Here is a 19754-nt window from a genome sequence, read left to right as displayed (position 1 = left end):
GGTGACCCTGGGCAAGTTAGCTGCCTCTCACTCACTACTGACTTCTTTGGGAGTAACACTGAAATCTTCCTCAGACAGTTGTTTTGAGGATTAGATGAAATAATATAAGCCTGATCCCTGATACCAGCTTTATACTTTTATCATCATTTATATATACATACATATACACACCAGATAATGTTTTTATTCTGTATCAGTGGCTTTTCAGCCAAGTCTCATGTCCTGCTTTCTAAGCTCAGCTCTCCTTTCTTATCATTTAAAAGCCTCTCCTCTTTTTCTTTTCCTCTTCAACAAGTTTACAGAAACTAAAGCCTCAATTTCACCTGTTCCTTACAATTTTAGTTATCACCAACATACAAATAACCCTATCTGTCAAACTTTGGAGACTTTCCCATTAATATAATATTACCCCGTGAATTTTCTCCAGGTCATCTCTGATCAGATAATCCACTACCAAGTCAAGTGAAATATGATTATTGCAGAAAACTATTTTCCTGCTGTCACATATCCTTCTGCTAAACTCCTCATTCTCTCAAGAATTTGATTCCCAGGTTCCGTGTTCATTCTTTTCGTAGCTTTAGCTTTGTGTTCCTATACAGCATTCTACGAAGCTGCCCTTCCATTCAGCTTCCTACACACTGAGCGTTTTAGCTGTTGCTGTGCTCATCAGTCTACAGGCCTGGTGACACGCTTTCTTCCCGACCACCTCTGCATGCCAGGCTCAGAGATGCTCCATCCAGTGAAGATGCTGGGTGATCAACAGTCATCTGGCATGAGTTAGCTACCACACTAAGCTCTGAGAATGCAGTGACGAAGCAGGCAGCATAAGTGCTCCTGCTCTCAAGAAGCTCACAGTCTGAGCTTAACCAAGGAACACTGAGCAAGAACAATCATTCACACATTAGTGGGACTGGGAAAAATCTCAGGTTTCTAGAGAAGCAACAAAGGTGACATCAAAACCCAACTGAGAAATTAACGCTATTACGGAAGAGTTCTGAAAAACTCATGGTCATGAAAATTCTGGGATGTGGGGAACCAGCAGGCAAAGGAAGCTATGTATTAAAAAGTACGCAAGCCAGCTTGGGAATGCAGTAACTTAAAGCAGCTGAAATCAACCCAAATTTGAGTTTTCTCCACATACAACTTTAAGCTTTTAGCTAAAAAGCTACTTTGCAACATGAAGTATCCATATAAAATATCTTTCTTTTCTGATTTTTAAAAAGGCTTTAAGCATTTCCTAGGAACATAAAATTGAACTTACTAAAAAATCTCCATTGGTTGAAAGTAGCTTTTTTTCTATCAAACTAATTTATGTACAGGAGACGGAGGAAACCTGCCTTTAAAAAACAAAACAACTTTTGATAAGCTTTGATTGTAGCCAATCAATATGTTAGATTTTTAAATGGAAATTTGCTGTCTATAATAGATACACACCACACACACACATACACACACATATTTATGGACCTTTTCTTCCCCCTGAGACTATTTTATTTATACAAATAAAAGCCATCAGAAGCTTTAATAATATTTGTTAAAACAAAAACAAAAAAGGTGTTAAAAGTTCAGGAAAAAAATGAGCCATGAGTTTTTTAAAATGACATTAAAGAAACCTCAAAGTAATAACAAAAAACCTTCAAAATACAATAAATTGAACAAAGCATAAAACTTTGTGACAAAATAAAAAGTTCTTTTCTATAAAAAGAAAAGCCATCTATTAAAAGAACAGAGTTTTCCCAAGCCATAAAGTCTGAAGGTCAAAACAATCTAGAAATAACAAGAGCTAAAACAAAACTTCACGGAACAGTTACAATGAACTTCAAACAGTATTTTAAAATGAAAAGAAAATTTAGGGAAAATAAGCAAACACATTTTCTTGGGAAATGGACAAAGGATTTCCTAAGTCAAATCACTCATTATTGATCAAGTAAAGTATTCAGCAAGAACAAAGAAGTATGCAAAGGAAATACATAGACCTAATTTATTTGGATTGACAAATCTGACGTTAGTGAAATCTCACTCACTGTTACTTTAAAATCAGAGTTACTGTGGAACTGGAGCAAATAAGTGATGGATCTGAAACTAAAAACTAAGGGCTATCTGGAAGATGGGAAACAAAGGGCAATGCCCACTTGGTAAATCTCTGAAAGCAGGAGAGCATCCCATAGCATACTAGTCAATGTCTCTATGATTATAAATGTAAAGAATGCTCAGAAAGGGGATGTGTATACTAACTTTAAATGTTTCTTTAGTGACCAATACTGCACTAAAACCAGGTCAACGTAGAATCTGAATTCTACACAAGCTTGCTGAACTACTGGGTTTTTGTTGTTAATCCTAACTATTTTAATAAATTTAATCAATAATGTGAAATGAAATTTGAAATAGGAAGCTATTATAAAATATCAAATATTGTTAATTCAATTATTTGAGTATTTTAAGTATTGAAACCCTCTCTCTGAAACTGTAAAAATTAGCTGTAAAAATCTTCAAATAGAACAAAGCATACTATTGATAATTTTAAAATACCATAACACACATGTAGATAGTGGCTAACTTTTTAAGCTTTATTTGTGAATAAATGGTCACTGTAATATTTGAAAAAAACCATACATATGAAATTTTGTTATACAAGATGCTATTATGTGGTTGGTATTTTTAAAGCTATGATAAAGTTCATGGGTCTTCTGAACCTTTTTGACTTCATGACTTTCTCAAATTATTTTTTGACATTTTTTTCTCTACTAGAATTTTATTCTGAATTCCATAAATATTATGATGGGTACGTGATCTAATTCAAAAGCAAGAACTGTCAGAGAACAATAAACATTGTCATTTATATGAAGTTAAGGTGCTCTGAAATTAATCAGCAGATAAAAATGTTTTATGGCTAGTTTGTACTTTCTTGATTCAATTTGACATTCCTGGAAAGTGTCAGTAGTCAATGGAAAAAGTGCCAATAAAACATTAGTCACATGCATCTTAACTTCTATGTAAACTATGGGCAACTTGGCAATTAGCAAACTGTTTCATCTGTACACTTAATTTACAAATTCTATGAAGCAATGCAAAATACTATCTTTGCCTGATAAAGCAATCTAAAAAGGTAATCAATAAAAAGAGAGATTCTTTAACTATATAAGAGGTATAATAAAATGATCACATGAGCCAAGATTAAATTCCTTTAAGAAAAGATATTTAACGGAAATATACTTAAAGCTCAAATATTTAAATGAATTCATAATCATTATTTGTTAGTGGTATAAATAAATACATAAGGCTTTCCTGGTGGCTCAGTGGTAAAGAATCCACCTGCCAATGCAGGAAATGCCGGAGACACAGGCTAAATCCCTGGGTCAGAAAGATCCCCTGGAGAAGGAAATGGCAACCCACTCCAATATTCTTGCCTGGGAAATCCCATGGACAGATTTACAACAGTAAAAGAGTGGGATACAACTTAGCAACTAGACAACATCATCAAAATAAATACCTATCAGGCTTACAACTTTCCTTACTTGTGAAACTATTTTAACACATAGTATGATAACTAAACATTTATTTTGCACTATGTTTATACATTATATCTTCCCTATTTCATTCCTTTATTTAGCAAACACATGTTTACTATATGTATGTTAAATGGTAACAACAGTACTAAAGGCTTAAAATAGAGGTTCTCTCTGAAATTGCAAGCATTGAGAATGAAATACAGACTCCTGAGCGAGTGAGATTTCCACCATTAAACATTTATAATCAGAAAAATGCTCTCTCTTTTTACCTTGAAATACAATTTAAATTCTAAATCTATGTAAACATGTTTAACATTGTATATAGCAAATTATGATTTAGTCACATTAAAATAACTATAGAAATTCACTACTTATAGGTTTTTCATTTTGGCTAATAGTTAAGAATATCACAAAAAATATAAAGAATGAGGACTTGTGACATGTTCACGAAAGGGACTTATTTACAATCTTTCCATTACCTCATCTTTTTTTTTTGGTTTTTAAATATTCCCCTTTCCATTCCAATTAAGTTGGTTTTGGGCGGAATTTAACAAAATAAAGATCCCACCAATCTCAGTGCTGTATACATGTCTACTGTTGCTGTGCACAATCTCTATTATGTGTATGTGTGAATGCACTTTGGGTATAATTTGGTTGTACGTAACGGGAAAAGAATCTAAAACAGAGTAGATATATGTATATCCATAACCGATTCACTTTGCTGCAAAGCAGAACTAAAACAACACTGTAAATCAACTATGCTCCAATAAAAAATATTTTTTAAAAGTTTAAAAAATTAAAAATTGGTTGTATTATATGAAAACTGTGAGTCACTCCTATGATAGGGGCAGGGGAGACACAAAAGGAACACAGGGTAAGCTAACTGGCTGAGCAGTAATAGAGAATGGCTAATAATATCTTAGAAAGTATAGCAAAACTTAAGGGGAAAGAAACAAAAGCAAGGTGAGCAGCTTATATACATGTTACCTAAAGCCTCCAAATAATTCTAAACAGAATTTCTGGGGTTAATAGTTTCAAATGATAAAAATAGAAAGATGTTGAATATATGGACACCCACTTCACTCCAACCTCCTAATCCTCAATTCTCAGCTTTTCTCTTGCTTCACAGACACTGACTTTTTCTGTTTTCCCCAAATTCTGTCTTGTTGCTGTCTCAGATCCCTTAAGGATGAAACAATCTCTGTGGCAGTCTAACTCTGTCTCGTTCAGGTCACTGTCTCCTCCTCGGAGAGGTCTGTCCTGACCAGCCCATCTGAAAGAATGCCCACTTCTAGTCACCATCTTTCATTATACTCAAGCCACCGTACGTATATGTGATGTTTATATGAGAGTGTAAGCTTCCTGGGAGTAGAGACACTGCCTGACCTATCCACACCAGTAATCCTAGCGCTTAGATAGAAGAATGCCTAGCACACAAGAAGAATGAAGGAGTGAAAAACTAAACACAGAAAAATACTGATGTTATGTTTATTATTTGCTGTGAGACAAAATAAATGCTTTTACATCTGTATGGAGAGGGAATTAAATAAAATGGAAGAATCTCCAAAATTCCTTTAGCCACAAGAATAATAGATAAAAATTGATGGTTAGGACTCAAACTCAGTTCTAATTTAAGATGCAAAAATCTTATCCATATGTACATTATCTTTTGTATTATTTGTTAAATAGATCTTCTTTCATTGGCTTTCATTGGCTCTCTGTAAACAGCAATCTTCCTTCCCAGATTTCTTCCATATAGTCTACGGGACCTCTAATTATTCCTTCTCCTATGACTGGAGATTCTTTAAACACCAAAACCTTGAATATGAGAGTCATGTATAAAAAAGTGTTGTATATCAAAATTAAATTAGCCTGATGAAGTGTACACAACAATTACACTTAAAATGGTATATTTTTAGATCAAACTACATGAAACTGACAGTTCTTTTGTTAGGTCAAAATGATCAAATGCAATTTCCTATAGTTAAAACTGATATTCTTGGGTACACAGCACAGTAAAAATGTATCACTGGTAAGACATTCCTCCACTAATTTTCACTTTAACGTGTATTCTTTTTCCCAAAATAGGCAAAGACAAATGAGATGCTATGTTCCTGTTAAGTATTCAAACCATGTTAATTCACTCCTGGATTAATTTCTGGCCTCATACTGATGTCCTGACTAAAATTTCGAGAAAGTAGAAAACATTCTTAAGTTTTTTACAGCTGATTATCTGTAACTCACAATAGGGGGGAGAAAAGCATCTAATATGTGAGATCTTTGCGTGATACATACAGATAAATCGATACATAAATATAGCCATAACACTAAAATGACAGTTCAAAATGTACTATAGGATATGAAGTAGGACAAGGAAGATAAAAAAAATAAGCCAAGAAATGACCTTTGAAATATGATTATTTCCTCATGACAAAGCATAGGGACAGCAGAAACATACTGCAATGTTATTCCAGCCATGCATTCATTAGTACCACTCTGAAACAATTTCTGTAGATCTCTGATAAATGTAGGCTGAACAATCTAACAAAAATGAACAGGAAACCAAAGCATAGATGTGCTAAATAATAATCTTGCATGGGAGTGCATAAGTGCTGTCAAATGGAGAACATGGAAAGAGGAAGGCAAAGGAAACCATCCATCAGGAATTATAAAATGCTTAGAGTCTCTCAACATTGAGCTGGATTTCATAGGCTGTGTATTATTGAATCCTAAGACTCTTATCAGCTTCTCACAGGAAGCTCCTCCTCTCATTACACTGTAGAAATAAATCTATTTACAATACTTTTCTTAGCCTTTTGGGAAAAAGGCAATATTGATGCTTTCAATACAATAATCTTCTGCAAAATAGCGAAATGGTTCACAATGCATTTTAAGTGGATTTCTAAGAAAATGTGACCTGTGCTGTTCAAAAAGTTCACCATTAAATTTTAAGCTTTCATTCTAACTCCAATATATGCTGCTCTAAATTAATGTCAGCAGGAAATCAACACTAAGCAGGAGACATATGGTGAAGACAGGGACAGAGGAACTTATCATGAATCACTTTCCTTCACTGAAGGAGAAAAATAAAATGTTTATATTTTTAAATGTTACTACAAAATGTTCCACCAGCAAGACTGAGAATTCTAAGCGGCATGTAATGATCAGACTTCAGCCAATTTCAAAACATACTCTGGATTTAAAAGTCGTGCCTGACCTCCTGTAAAAGGCAAATATTTCTATAAAATGGCATTCATTAGATTCTTTATCAAATTTAGGGAACTTAAAGCTATCTCCATTTTGATATCTAAGCTGAACACTGGCAATGTTGATTAACTTTTCTTTTAATTTCCTCTATTCTAGTTCCAGAAAAGCAAAAAATAGTGTCCTCATCTACTTTGACTGCCATAATCAAATACCATAGAACAGGTGGCTTAAGGAACAGGAAGACTTCCTCTTTTACTTCTAAAGCTGAGAAATCCATGATCAAGGAGTCAGCATGGTTGTTTTTGGGTGAGACCTCTATTTCTGACTTGCAGAGACCCCCTTCTCGCTGCATCTTCATATGCCAGAGATACAGGGAAAGCTACCTTTCTGGCCTTCTAATTCCATCATAAGAGTCCCATCCTTAAGATCTCTCCTAAACTTAATCACTGGAGGCCCCATCTCTGAATGGGGCTTCAATACACACATCTGAGAGGGAGAACAATTCAGTTCATAGCAAACAGACTGAATGAAACTAGGAAACTCATGAACTTTAGGAAACATAAAGGTGAGGACAGTACAAAACAAAGATATGGCAAAATTTCTGGAAAACACATCTTAAGTTTGCTCTTGGTTGCAAGAGAGAAGTTACTACTAAATCTAAGTGTTGACATTGCTACTGAATGATTGGTTTCTAGTTGAATCATGTCTTTTGCGAATTGCCTAATGGGGGTGGACCACCGAGTTGAAGCTAAAAACTCTTAGTTTAACATTCTCATTTTCACCAACAATCAAAATACATAGATTTATCTAGCAGGTTTGAACCTACAGGGAACACAAAATTTGTCTGGTACCTAAAGAGTTAAATCAGTCACTTCAGTTCGGTCGCTTAGTCATGTCCAAGTCTTTGTGACCTCATGGACTGCAGCATGCCAGGCTTCCCTGTCCTTCACTATCTCTCAGAGTTTGCTCAAACTCATGTCCGTCAAGTTGGTGATGCCATCTCCTCCTCTTGTGGTCCGCTTCGCCTCCTGCCTTCAATCTTATCCAGCATTGGGGTCTTTTTAAATGAGTCAGTTCTTTGCATCAGGTAGCTAAAGTATTGGAGCTTCAGCTTCAGCATCAGTCCTTCCAATGAATATTCAGGACTGATTTCCTTTAGGATTAACCGGATCTCCTTGCTCTCAGGAATGCTAGAACATGTTTTCCCTGTGCATACAGTGAAAAGAAAGTATCTAAGAGCTGGTTTTTAGTCAGCAACTGATTCAGAACTTCAGCTCCCTAGTTCCTGATCAGAACATGTCTTGGTTAGACCTATGACGTCCCCAGCACTTGCTCATATTTGGGATTAAAGTAATGTGATCCTCAGTTACACTTTGCTTTACATCTCATCCTTTCTGTTCCCAGTTCCTCCTCTCTTCTTAGAAACACTTCCTACAAATTAGTTCACATAAATCGTTGTGTCAGAAGTTGCCTCTGATGAACCCCATCTAAAACATCGCCTCAACCTTCATATCTCGACACACAACCTCTAAGCTGGTCCTGGCATCTTTCTATTCTTCCTAACAGCAAATGGTGATGCTTTGAAACAGTGACTCAGCAACAAATGGCCACCTGTTCAGCAGCTCTCTGTTTTGATTGACTTTATCCTCAAACAATGCAGTGTTGTTCCCTTTTGTCTCTGTTCAGAGAGTAGCCATCTTTCTCCTCCCTAGGGCTAAATAGTATCTTTAAAGTGAAAGTGAAGTCGCTCAGTTGTGTCCGACTCTTTGCAACCCCATGGACTGTAGCCTACCAGGCTCTTCGGTCCATGGAATTCTCCAGGCAAGAATACTGGAGTGTGTTGCTATTTCCATCTCTAGGGGATCTTCCGGACCCAGGGATCAAACCGGGGTCTCTTGCATTGTAGGCAGACGCGTTACCATCTGAGCTATTATGCTAATGCTATTCTAGCCTGGAAACTCATTCATCTTGTTGACTATTGGTTAAGTTTTTTTTTTTTTTTTTTAATCTGGCTTGCACAGACTTACAGGGAATTTTGTAATAGTATTACATAATAGTAATAATATATGATAAACAATACTTTGAAATGTCTAAATACATTTATGAATAGCAAAGATTTTTACTATGTTCCAGCCAGATTTTTTTTAAAGAAGCAATAAAATAAACCACTGTTGGAAGATAAAAAATAATAATGGTTAACCTTCTTATAATACTAACCATGTGTTATATTACTTTTTGCTCATCACAACCCTCAGAGGTTATCCTATTAAACTGCTTATTTTTTAGACTGAGAAACTGAGGAACTTCTTTCAGTTCCTTTCAGTAACTTGCCCAAGGTCACAAGGCTAGCAAATGCATAGCTGGGTTCTACACACAGGGAGCCTGGCATTTAGAATCTATTCTGTAAACCACTCTGCTAAAGAGACTCTCTCTCTGCCAAGAAGCAAAGAAAAAACCAACTTACACAAAAATTTCAAGTCAAGATGAAGAGGGGAAAAAGGATCTTTTATAGATTTATGATTTTTAATGCCTGTTCAAGATATAATAACTATTTTAATTACTCTTAAAATTTTACTTAAGTGTTAATTCAAAAAGACCTGTTAATATGATTAGGCTCTAAGAACTGATATTTGCAAGTAGTCCAGAGCACAGAAGTAACGTGACTAAGGCATTCACTTTATAACTAACACCAACAAAAGCACCAAGAACAAGAATGAAGCTATTTATAAGGTAATTACCATGATCCAGGCACTATGTTACAGCAGTACCTAGATTATTCTATGTAAACTTCAAAAACATTCTGTCAAGTGAAGTGTTTATTTATCCCAATCTATACAAAGAGACTTTGGCCACCTCACGCGAAGAGCTGATTCATTGGAAAAGACTCTGATGCTGGGAGGGATTGGGGGCAGGAGGAAAAGGGGACGACAGAGGATGAGATGAGTGGATGGCATCACTGACTCGATGGACGTGAGTTTGAGTGAACTCCGGGAGTTGGTGATGGACAGGGAGGCCTGGAGTGCTGCGATTCATGGGGTCACAAAGAGCCGACACGACTGAGCGACTGAACTAAACTGAACTGATAGATGAGAAAACTTAGGCCTTGGGAGGAGTTTAACATTTGTTTGAAGTCAAATAAATAAAGTTAAATATGCAATCTGATATATCCAGTAAGGAATGAGGCAGTAAATGGCCTTCATATCTTTATAGGGTCATATTTTGTCAGTGCTAAATATTTACTCATTTTATGATTTAGGATTGCCTGGCAAGCCTCATGCAGTAGCCACTAGATGGAAGCCATGCAGTGTGGTTAGAGGACCGAGCCCGAGTTCAGGTTTAGGATGTGCTGGTGAGATCGGCTAAGTGCCACAGGAGGACATTAAGTCAAGAAGTTTCACAATAATTGTCTTTCACAACAGTTTTCTTGACCATTTCATAACTTTCCAAAAACGCTCTACTGAAACTCATGAATAAACATATTAAAAATGGCAAATATCTCCAGTTACAAAGTTTTTGTTTCTTTCCTAAAAAGGTACTCAAAAATTTCTTTCTTCCTGAAATTCAGATTCATCAGAACAGCGAGAAGAGTCATTTTTATGAGAGTAGTTATCTAATACAAGGACTTCAGCTATGCAAAAAGAACAAAAAAAAAAACAAAAAAAAATGCTGACAATTCATACAGTTAACTTGAGCAATTTGGTAACTTTTCCAAATCTTATTTAATGCTGTCTCATGTTCAAGCCAGAAAAACAACTTAACTTGAAATGTTGGGAATTATTTTGGCTGCTAAAAATGAGATATTGTCATTCGGTTACAACTTTCAATAGCAGTTTACAAATGTAGCTTTAAAATAATTTGGAAAATAAATAAAAAGACAATAAACCCCTATGGCCAAATAAAATAATTTGGCTTTCTCTTTTTTATTCTTTGCTTCCTGTTTTCCTGTATTTATATATTTGCTCATTGATCCCTATTTACTATTTCATCCTAAGAGCAAGGGGAGAAAAACTGATTTTCAAAAGCTTTTATAACTTCCCCAACCACATGCAAACCTATACGTTTAATAAATTTGACTCAATTAGGTCTCTGTGACTATGTACATATATACATATCATACACACAATGTGCATATCACACAGTATACCACACAGAATCATTAATTAATATGGGTTTACCTTTCTATCCAGCATTAGAAGGCCTCTCTTGCCAGCATCTGGTGGTGCACCCAAGCATGCAGGGCAGGCTGTTTTCAAGTCAGAGGTAGCTTTCAGAGGTAGCCACTGAAATGGCAGCTCTGCTACCGCTGTATCACTCTTGTATTTTACTTCTGTTTTCCCCCTTCCCTCTCTCTTTCCCCTTTTTTCCTTTCTCCTTCTTTCCTTCATTTTTTGAGGGGTAACTTTCTTCTCCTCTGCATCTTAGCTTCCACTTCTGTAATTTATTAATCTTAGTTCATAGAGTTCTACAAGGAGGAAATTAGGCAGTATTTCCAAAACACCTGATACCCAGTATATGTTCAATAATTGATGGATAATATTTTTAGACAAACTGAAGGACCACAAGGGCAAACATAGTGTCTGATGCATGAACTGGCATACAAAGTGCTCCCTCAATATTTGTTGAATGAATGAATTTATTAATGAAAGACTATCATAGTGTGGTTTCCAAAGGCCCCTTAGAACTACAGATCTGCCTTAATACCACAGGGTCAAGTCAGAATTTGGGCCAGTCATCTGCTCATGGTTGTTGCAGCACATAGCTAGAGAGCCTCTCACCAAAGCTAAACATGCATGAATAGGAGTGGGAGGAATGGGGTTTGTCTTGGGTAATTATTTAGGAAGATGGTGTGATGAATCATGATCTTGGTAGAAAATGATGAGCAGGAATGGCTTGGATATTAGAGGCAGTGATTATTGCTTACTGTTGGAATTACTTGCTCACAGTGTTTGGGCTGGCTCTATTTTATTCAAGGAATCCATACAGACCGTTAACAGAACCCCCATGAACCATGTTTATGTGTTGTATTGAGTTACTTTAAAGCTGTGGAGCTTCCCAGGACTAAAATTTTTAAAAAGCAGAGACAGAGTCCAGAGGAAATCCCTGAAAGCCTGCATTTATTTTAAGATGGGGAAAACTATGTGAAGTCACAATACATAGTCAACCTCCTATTTTAACATCTAACTGCAATATAAGTAGTACAGTAATGCAGCTGTGTGTATACATTGGTGCTATGTATTCATATATATGTGTGTGTATACTTATATTTACACACACTTACATAAACATACATAAACCAATGTTGTTTAATCCTTATCCTTACAGTAATACTGTCAGGTAGGGTCATCTTTCCCATTTTGAAGATGGTAAAACTGAGTCTCTGAGAGGTTGTATCAACTTCTTTAGGTTAGGCAGGGAACAAGGAGAAGAGCTGGGGTTGCTGACAGTGATGTCTGGTCCTGGGTTCACACTATCCCACAACCTTTCCTCACAGAAACAACTGGGGCCAAATACTTTCTGAAGTCAATGGGAATTTTCAGTTTCTTCTAAGTGATTTGCCAAAATTCAATGAGATAGTAATAATTATCAGTACTAAGTAAACAGTACAGTGAACTACTAACTAACTGGGCAGGTCCTGAAATCCACTGATGTTTATTCTACTCTAGCCCTTCCTCTTTAACCACTATACCTTATCATCTCAAAGTCACAGAGGAGTTCTCTTTTAATCACAGCTCAAAACATCATCAAGTTGGTTTTAGAAAAGGCAGAGGAACCAGAGATCAAATTGCCAACATCCGCTGGATCATGGAAAAAGCAAGAGAGTTCCAGAAAAACATCTATTTCTGCTTCATTGACTATGCCAAAGCCTTTGACTGTGTGGATCACAATCAACTGTGGAAAATTCTGAAAGAGATGGGAAACCAGACCACCTAACCTGCCTCTTGAGAGAGCTGTATGCAGGTCAGGAAGCAACAGTTAGAACTGGACATGGAACAACAGACTGGTTCCAATAGGAAAAGGAGTACGTCAAGGCTGTATATTGTCACCCTGCTTATTTAACTTCTATGCAGAGTACATCATGAGAAGATGGACTGGAAGAAACACAAGCTGGAATCAAGATTGCCAGGAGAAATATCAATAACCTCAGATATGCAGATGACACCACCCTTATGGCAGAAAGTGAAGAGGAGCTGAAAAGCCTCTTGATGAAAAGCCTCTTAAAGTGAAAGAGGAGAGTGACACAGTTGGCTTAAAGCTTAACATTCATAAAACGAAGATCATGGCATCTGGTTCCATCACTTCATGGGAAATAGATGGGGAAACAGTAGAAACAGTGTCAGACTTTATTTTGGGGGGCTCCAAAATCACTGCAGATGGTGACTGCAGCCATGAAATTAAAAGACGTTTACTCCTTGGAAGAAAAGTTATGACCAACCTAGATAGCATATTCAAAAGCAGAGACATTACTTTGCCGACTAAGGTCCATCTAGTCAAGGCTATGGTTTTTCCTGTGGTCATGTATGGATGTGAGAGTTGGACTGTGAAGAAGGCTGAGCACCGAAGAATTGATGTGTTTGAACTGTGGTGTTGGAGAAGACTCTTGAGGGTCCCTTGGACTGCAAGGAGAGCCAACTAGTCCATTCTGGAAAAGACTCTGATGCTGGGAGAGATTGGGGGAAGGAGGAGAAAGGGATGATCCAAGATGAGATGGCTGGATGGCATCAGGGACTTGATGGACGTGAGTCTGAGTGAACTCTGGGAGATGGTGATGGACAGGGAGGCCTGGCGTGCTGTGATTCATGGGGTCGCAAAGAGTCGGACACGACTGAGCGACTGAACTAACAGAACTAAAACGTCATCATGGATTACCCAGGCAAGCTAACAATCATTAAGATACTGTTCTTGGAGAAAATCAGGTTCCCAATTTGACACAGAAAACTTGCACATAAATCTTTAAGACGCAAAACATGGGAACTGCTTTTTAGTTACTAGCAAAGTTTGACAGGGTATTACTGTGGGAATTGAGAGCACAGAAAATCAAATATCATGTCTTATAACTGTCAGAGACTCAGATTTTTAAGTCTAGAAGCTTCCATGAGTCTAGGTAATGCACAAAGGTAGAAGTTCAGCTGTCTCGATATAAAGTGTTTCCTTTAGTGTTTCTCTGACTCTTTCCCTTCCCATGGCTATAGTGTATGTTGAATGTGGGCACAAATATAAGGAGTTAACAAAAAACCCTGTGAAAGGTTTCAGAATTTATAAGAAAGGAGATTAAATATGCACATGTGTCTGTGTTTGTGTTCAAGTTCTTTATAAAAATAACATCAATAATTTAAAATTATAAAAAGCATTAGATATGAAAAGTTACATGCATGCAGTGGAAGTCCCTGTGATTTTTATTAGTTTTTCAGCAGTTGACTTATTTTCTAGATATTGTAGGAGTATTTGCTCTCTAAGGCAACACAGCAAGTGTTAGTATATCTCATTAGTTACAGATGCTTTGAAATTAAAAGTGTTTCTTGACACTTCCTTATCAAGATGGAGCAACACTGAGTCACAATGGTGCCATCTACTGGGAAACTATTGAACTAAGACATAGTACCATCATCATATGCATTTAGTGAAAACAGAAAGCAATATACTCTGATACTCTTTACTTAAAGAAATGCCATTAATTAGTGATTTTTCTTATTGAGCGGGGAGTTAATGAGTATAGTGTCTTGAGAAGCCAAGTTTCCACCACAGTTTTCTCATAGTTTTTTTTCCTCTTTTAATTTGATGTTATTCTGTGTGTGTGTGTGTGTGTGTGTTATCTTCCTTTTCACTTGAGCCAGAAATAAGAGAAAGTATTTCTTAAATTACTTTTAATAAAGCAAAGTTTTAAATTAATACTTAATAATTGAAATTAATAATTAAACACAAATTTCAGTATATAGCAAGTTAGAGGAACTGTTCGTAAGGCTAATATGCAGTTATTTCTCCTAGGAATTTCACCAGCATTTAAAAAGCCCTTGATGTCTTAGTTTGTGCTATACATAATATCAGGTTTGAGTCAGTGAAATCACCCCCAAGCTTTCACTACTGTTTGTCAAAGGATTAGCTGACATTTTATATCAAAAGGAAACTATTCAGTATATCCCATGGTAAACTTAATTGTTACCCTCAACCTATAACAAGACTTTTGGAATGAGAATGAGAGCAATGTGCTGTATTATCAGATTTTCTGGAAAATATAACAGATATTTATATATCTGGGGCTTTCCTGATATATAAACAGATATTTATATATATGGGTCCTCCTTGGTAAAGAATATGCCTGCAATGTGGGAGACCAGGGTTTGAACCCTAGGTCAGTAAGATTCCCTGAAAAAAGGAAAGGCAATCCACTCCAGTATTCCTGCCAGAAGAATTCCATGGAGAGAGGAGCCGGGTGGGCCAAAGTCCATGGGGCTGCAAAGAGTCAAACAGACTGAGCTACAAACACTTTCACTTTTCTTTCATAACAGATAAAAATCTGTTGTTGCATGGATAATCCATAAAGTGTCAGATAACAAGTCTTAGTTAATCATGTGTTTTACTTACACTGTAAATTTGCTGCAGTACATTTTGACTCTTTGTCTCAGTGTCCATCATCACATGGAACTTTCTGGACCACGTCATCTACCATGTGTGACCTTAGAGAATTACATCTAATAACAGCCCAAGGGATGGGAAATAGAAGGGGAAACAGTGGAAACAGTGTCAGACTTTATTTTTTGGGGCTCCAAAATCACTGCAGATGGTGACTCCAGCCATGAAATTAAAAGACGCTTACGCCTTGGAAGAAAAGTTATGACCAACCTAGATAGTACATTCAAAAGCAGAGACATTACTTTGCCGACTAAGGTCCGTCTAGTCAAAGCTATGGTTTTTCCTGTGGTCATATATGGATGTGAGAGTTGGACTGTGAAGAAGGCTGAGCGCCGAAGAATTGATGCTTTTGAACTGTGGTGTTGGAGAAGACTCTTGAGAGTCCCTTGGACTGCAAGGAGATCCAACCAGTCCATTCTGAAGGAGATTAGCTCTGGGATTTCTTTGGAAGGAATGATGCTAAAGGTGAAGCTCCAGTACTTTGGCCACCTCATGCGAACAGTTGACTCTGGAAAAGACTCTGATGCTGGGAGGGATTGGGGGCAGGAGGAGAAGGGGATGACCGAGGATGAGATGGCTGGATGGCATCACTGACTCGATGGACGTGAATCTGAGTGAACTCCGGGAGTTGGTGATGGACAGGGAGGCCTGGAGTGCTGCGATTCATGGGGTCGCAAAGAGTAGGACACGAATAAGCGACTGAACTGAACTGAACTGAACTGAACTGAACCACCCAAGGGATAAAAGACACAAAGTCAGAAAGAAGACATTTGAATTGTTATTTACTTGGTTTTACATATGTAGATTCTTCCATTCATATATAATTCAATAGATACTTATTGTCAAACCCTTATATGTTCAGAATATTGAATTAAGACAATGTCTCTGTCCCAGTAATACATTCTAGTGTAGAAGAGACCCAACAAAAACATATAGTGAAAAGTGCTAGAAATTGAATAAGGTGAAGGATAAAGAGGTACTGTGTCTAGGGTTGAGGGTGAATGGAAGGCATGTCTTCTTGGATTTGAGGTCACTGGAAGAGGTAATTTTTGTGCAGGCCAAAGGGATAAGAAGGCTCTGCAAAAATCTGGAGCCAAAAAAGTCAAGATAGAAGGTAAAGTACATAAAAAGTCTTGAAATGGGAGTTAGTTGGGCAGGAAAGAAGACACCTCTCATGTTATTAACAGAGAATGAGACTGGTAGGAAATAAGTTAGAAGAGGAAGAGGGAGCCCTCTCTCCAGAGCATGAGGATGAGGATAAAAATAGATCAGCAAACAAGAACATAGTCAGCATGACATAGGGTGAGTCCAGCAATGTGATAGGCTCTCAGATTTGTCATCTTTCTTTTACTCTCCACATTCACGATATGTGGTGGATTTTACTATTCTGATTCCAAAGACAAGGTAATAAAGGACAAGATGAACTAACTGGCTCAGTGTCTCACTGATTAGTAAAAAGGAAAGCCCAGATGTGAACCCAAGGCTCCATTCTGTTTGCACTTTGCTCATGTAGCCATATTCAAATTTGTCACACTTGAGTTAAGAAAAGGTTCCACAAAAGTTTAATGATGTAGCCATATTCAAATTTGTCACACTTGAATTAAGAAAAGGTTCTACAAAAGTTTAATGACTGGCAGGAGGAATTTCCTGTGGCTGCAAGAACATGGAAGGTGAATTCAAAACATTTAAGATCAGACAACTGGTTTAACTGAACAAGGAAACTTTTCCAAACAAGTCTTATGTGAATGGAATGAAGAATTGAATAGAAGATATACTGAACAGAAGTCATATTTTTCTAATTGCTACCAGATAAATTTTGCTCATTCTGAAATTTCTTGTTTTAAAGCTTGTGTTCAACTTGACTAATGGGATTTATAGTTTTCTAAAACACAAGCCAGCATAAGTATTATTAAAACAAATTATACTTTAATGTCAATGCTAAATTTAAAAGTTAAATTGGGGGAGGTGATATGATTTTTCCTTCGTTCATAGATATTTAAAAATTTTTTGCTCAGTATCTCAGAATCATTATATAAGAGAAAGCATTATACACTGATCTGTGAGTGAGTGAAGTCGCTCAGTCGTGTCCGACTCTTTGTGACCCCATGGACTGTAGCCCACCAGGCTCCTCCGTCCATGGGATTCTCCAAGCAAGAGTACTGGAGTGGGTTGCCCTGTGCTCCTCCCCAGTTCACACACTGAGGCTCTAACTTGCAACGTAGTGAGAAGTTCTTTAAGGAGGTAATTAAAGTTAAATGAAGTTATAAGGGTGGGGTCTTAATCCTATAGGAGTAAGTCTTTGTGACCTTGAATTGGGCAGTAGTGTTTTAGATAAGATATCAAAAACACAGTTGATAAGAGTTAAGCAAACTGGATTATGTAAGTATTAAATAAAAACAGTGTCATGCTTCATAGGTACCTTCAAAAAAAGTGCAAAGAAACGTACAGAATGGGGGGACACATTTGCACATCAAATATCTCATAAGGAGCTTGTAGCAGGAATATATAGAGGACTCTTACAGCTCAACAATCAAAAAAAAAAAAAAAAACCCAACTGAACTGTTAAACACAGATTGACCGTATGACCCAACAATTCCGGTGCTAAGTTTATACCCAGGAGAATGGAAAACATGTCTCCACACAAAATCTGCACACAAATCTTCAAAGCCAGGTTATTAAAAATAGGTAAAAACTGGAAATAATTCAAATGTCCATTAACTAAAGAATGAATAAATAAAATGTGGTAAATCTATATAATGGAATATTATTTGGACACAAAAAGGAATAAGTACTGATACACGCTACAATATGTCTAAACACTGAAAACATTATTCTTGGTGAAAGAAGCCAGACACAAAAGGCCAGACTTTGTATGATTACATTTATAGGAAATGTACAGAACAGGCAGACTCATATGCAGAAAGCAGATTAGCAGTTGGTAGGGGTAAATACAGCTAAGGGGAGGGAAGCAAGAATGGGGAGTGAGTGCTGATGGGTTTAAGATTTCTTTTGGGGTGATAAAATTGCTCTAAAATTAGATAGTGATGATGACTGCACAGCTCTAAGAATAAGCTAAAAATAAAAAAAATACTGAATTGTATGAGTTAAAAGCATGCATTTTATGTTATGTAAATTTTCCTTCAAAAAAGCTTTCTTTTAAAAATATCATCGGTAATAAATCAACTTATTCCAAGTCTCTGAAATAAAAAAATGTTTGCAAGCCAAAAAGTGTTTATTTACTCTGTTAAGTTACATCATAAATGTAAAAGATACTATCACAGCATAGGAAAAAATTAATCTGGATTTTCTTCCATATGAAATCAACAGTTCTGATTACAAGTTAAGGCTAATAATAACAATATTATGCAGGGAAATATTTTTAAAATTTTTTCTCTATATAAAATGATTAATTGATATTAAATTATATCTAAAATAATAGAATAAATTAATCACATACTTATTGTGTTTTATTCAGCCACAGGAAAATCTAATACATAATAGAAGACTCAAAGTGAGTAAATTTGTTATGCATAAATATTTTAAAAACATAAAATATGCATCTAAGTTTTATTAACCAAGAAATCTCACTTGAAAAACCACCACCTTTGAAGAGCTAAATATAACTGAATATATATATATAAATATATACATGTGTGTATACATATATTCCATGAGAAAACTAACTGAATATGAGGCAACATAACTCTGAAAATCTTATCTTCCCCAGCTCACATCCAAAATACTATAAAATGATAGATCATTAATGATGGCTTTTCACAACTCTCACTTTGAAGTAGGGGAACTCTGCACTTTGATGCTCTCCCCTTTGGCTCTGCTCTCCCCTCCCTACTTTCCTGCACAGATTTACAAGCCTACATATTAAAGAATTTTCTAGTTCTCTGTCTCAATATGATATACAAAAAAGAAACAGCTCAAAACACAATGGCTCAAACAATCCCGTGTGTGTTAGTTGCTCAGTCGCATCTGATTCTTTGTGAGACGATAGACTACAGTTTGCCATGCTCCTCCGCCCATGGAATTCTCCAGGCAAGAACATGGAGTGGGTTACGCTTCCGTTCTCCACAAACAACCCTACATTGACATTTTCCCATCTTTGCCCTTTCAGAGGGGACGCCTACCATGTCCCAGATGCTTAGAAGTTGGACATAGTATAAATGCCATGGGTTTTGGAGTAAGAGCCATCTGGGTTCATATTCAAGTTCTACCACAAACAAATACTGTAAATGACTTAATTCATTCTATTAGGTGGCCCAAAAAGTTCATTCGAGGTTTTCTATAAGATTCTAATGGAAAAACCCGAATGAACTTTTTAGTCACCCTTTATCTTGCTGCACTGAAGTTTCTTGGACTATAAAGTGGATACAGGCTTTCTTAATTGCTGCTTAGACA

At 36.5% G+C, this 19754-nt stretch overlaps 1 protein-coding gene across 4 annotated transcripts in view; it reads right to left on the bottom strand.

The window, feature by feature from the left end:
- The window catches only part of SLIT2 (slit guidance ligand 2), a 403061-nt gene that overhangs the window by 195891 nt on the left and 187416 nt on the right, over positions 1 to 19754 (bottom strand). The window lies entirely within an intron of this gene.

The sequence above is a fragment of the Capricornis sumatraensis genome, chromosome 7 (assembly GCF_032405125.1).
Source record: "Capricornis sumatraensis isolate serow.1 chromosome 7, serow.2, whole genome shotgun sequence".
In the NCBI taxonomy this organism is placed as follows: Eukaryota; Metazoa; Chordata; class Mammalia; order Artiodactyla; family Bovidae; genus Capricornis; species Capricornis sumatraensis.
This window is presented reverse-complemented; position numbering and strand designations above follow the sequence as displayed.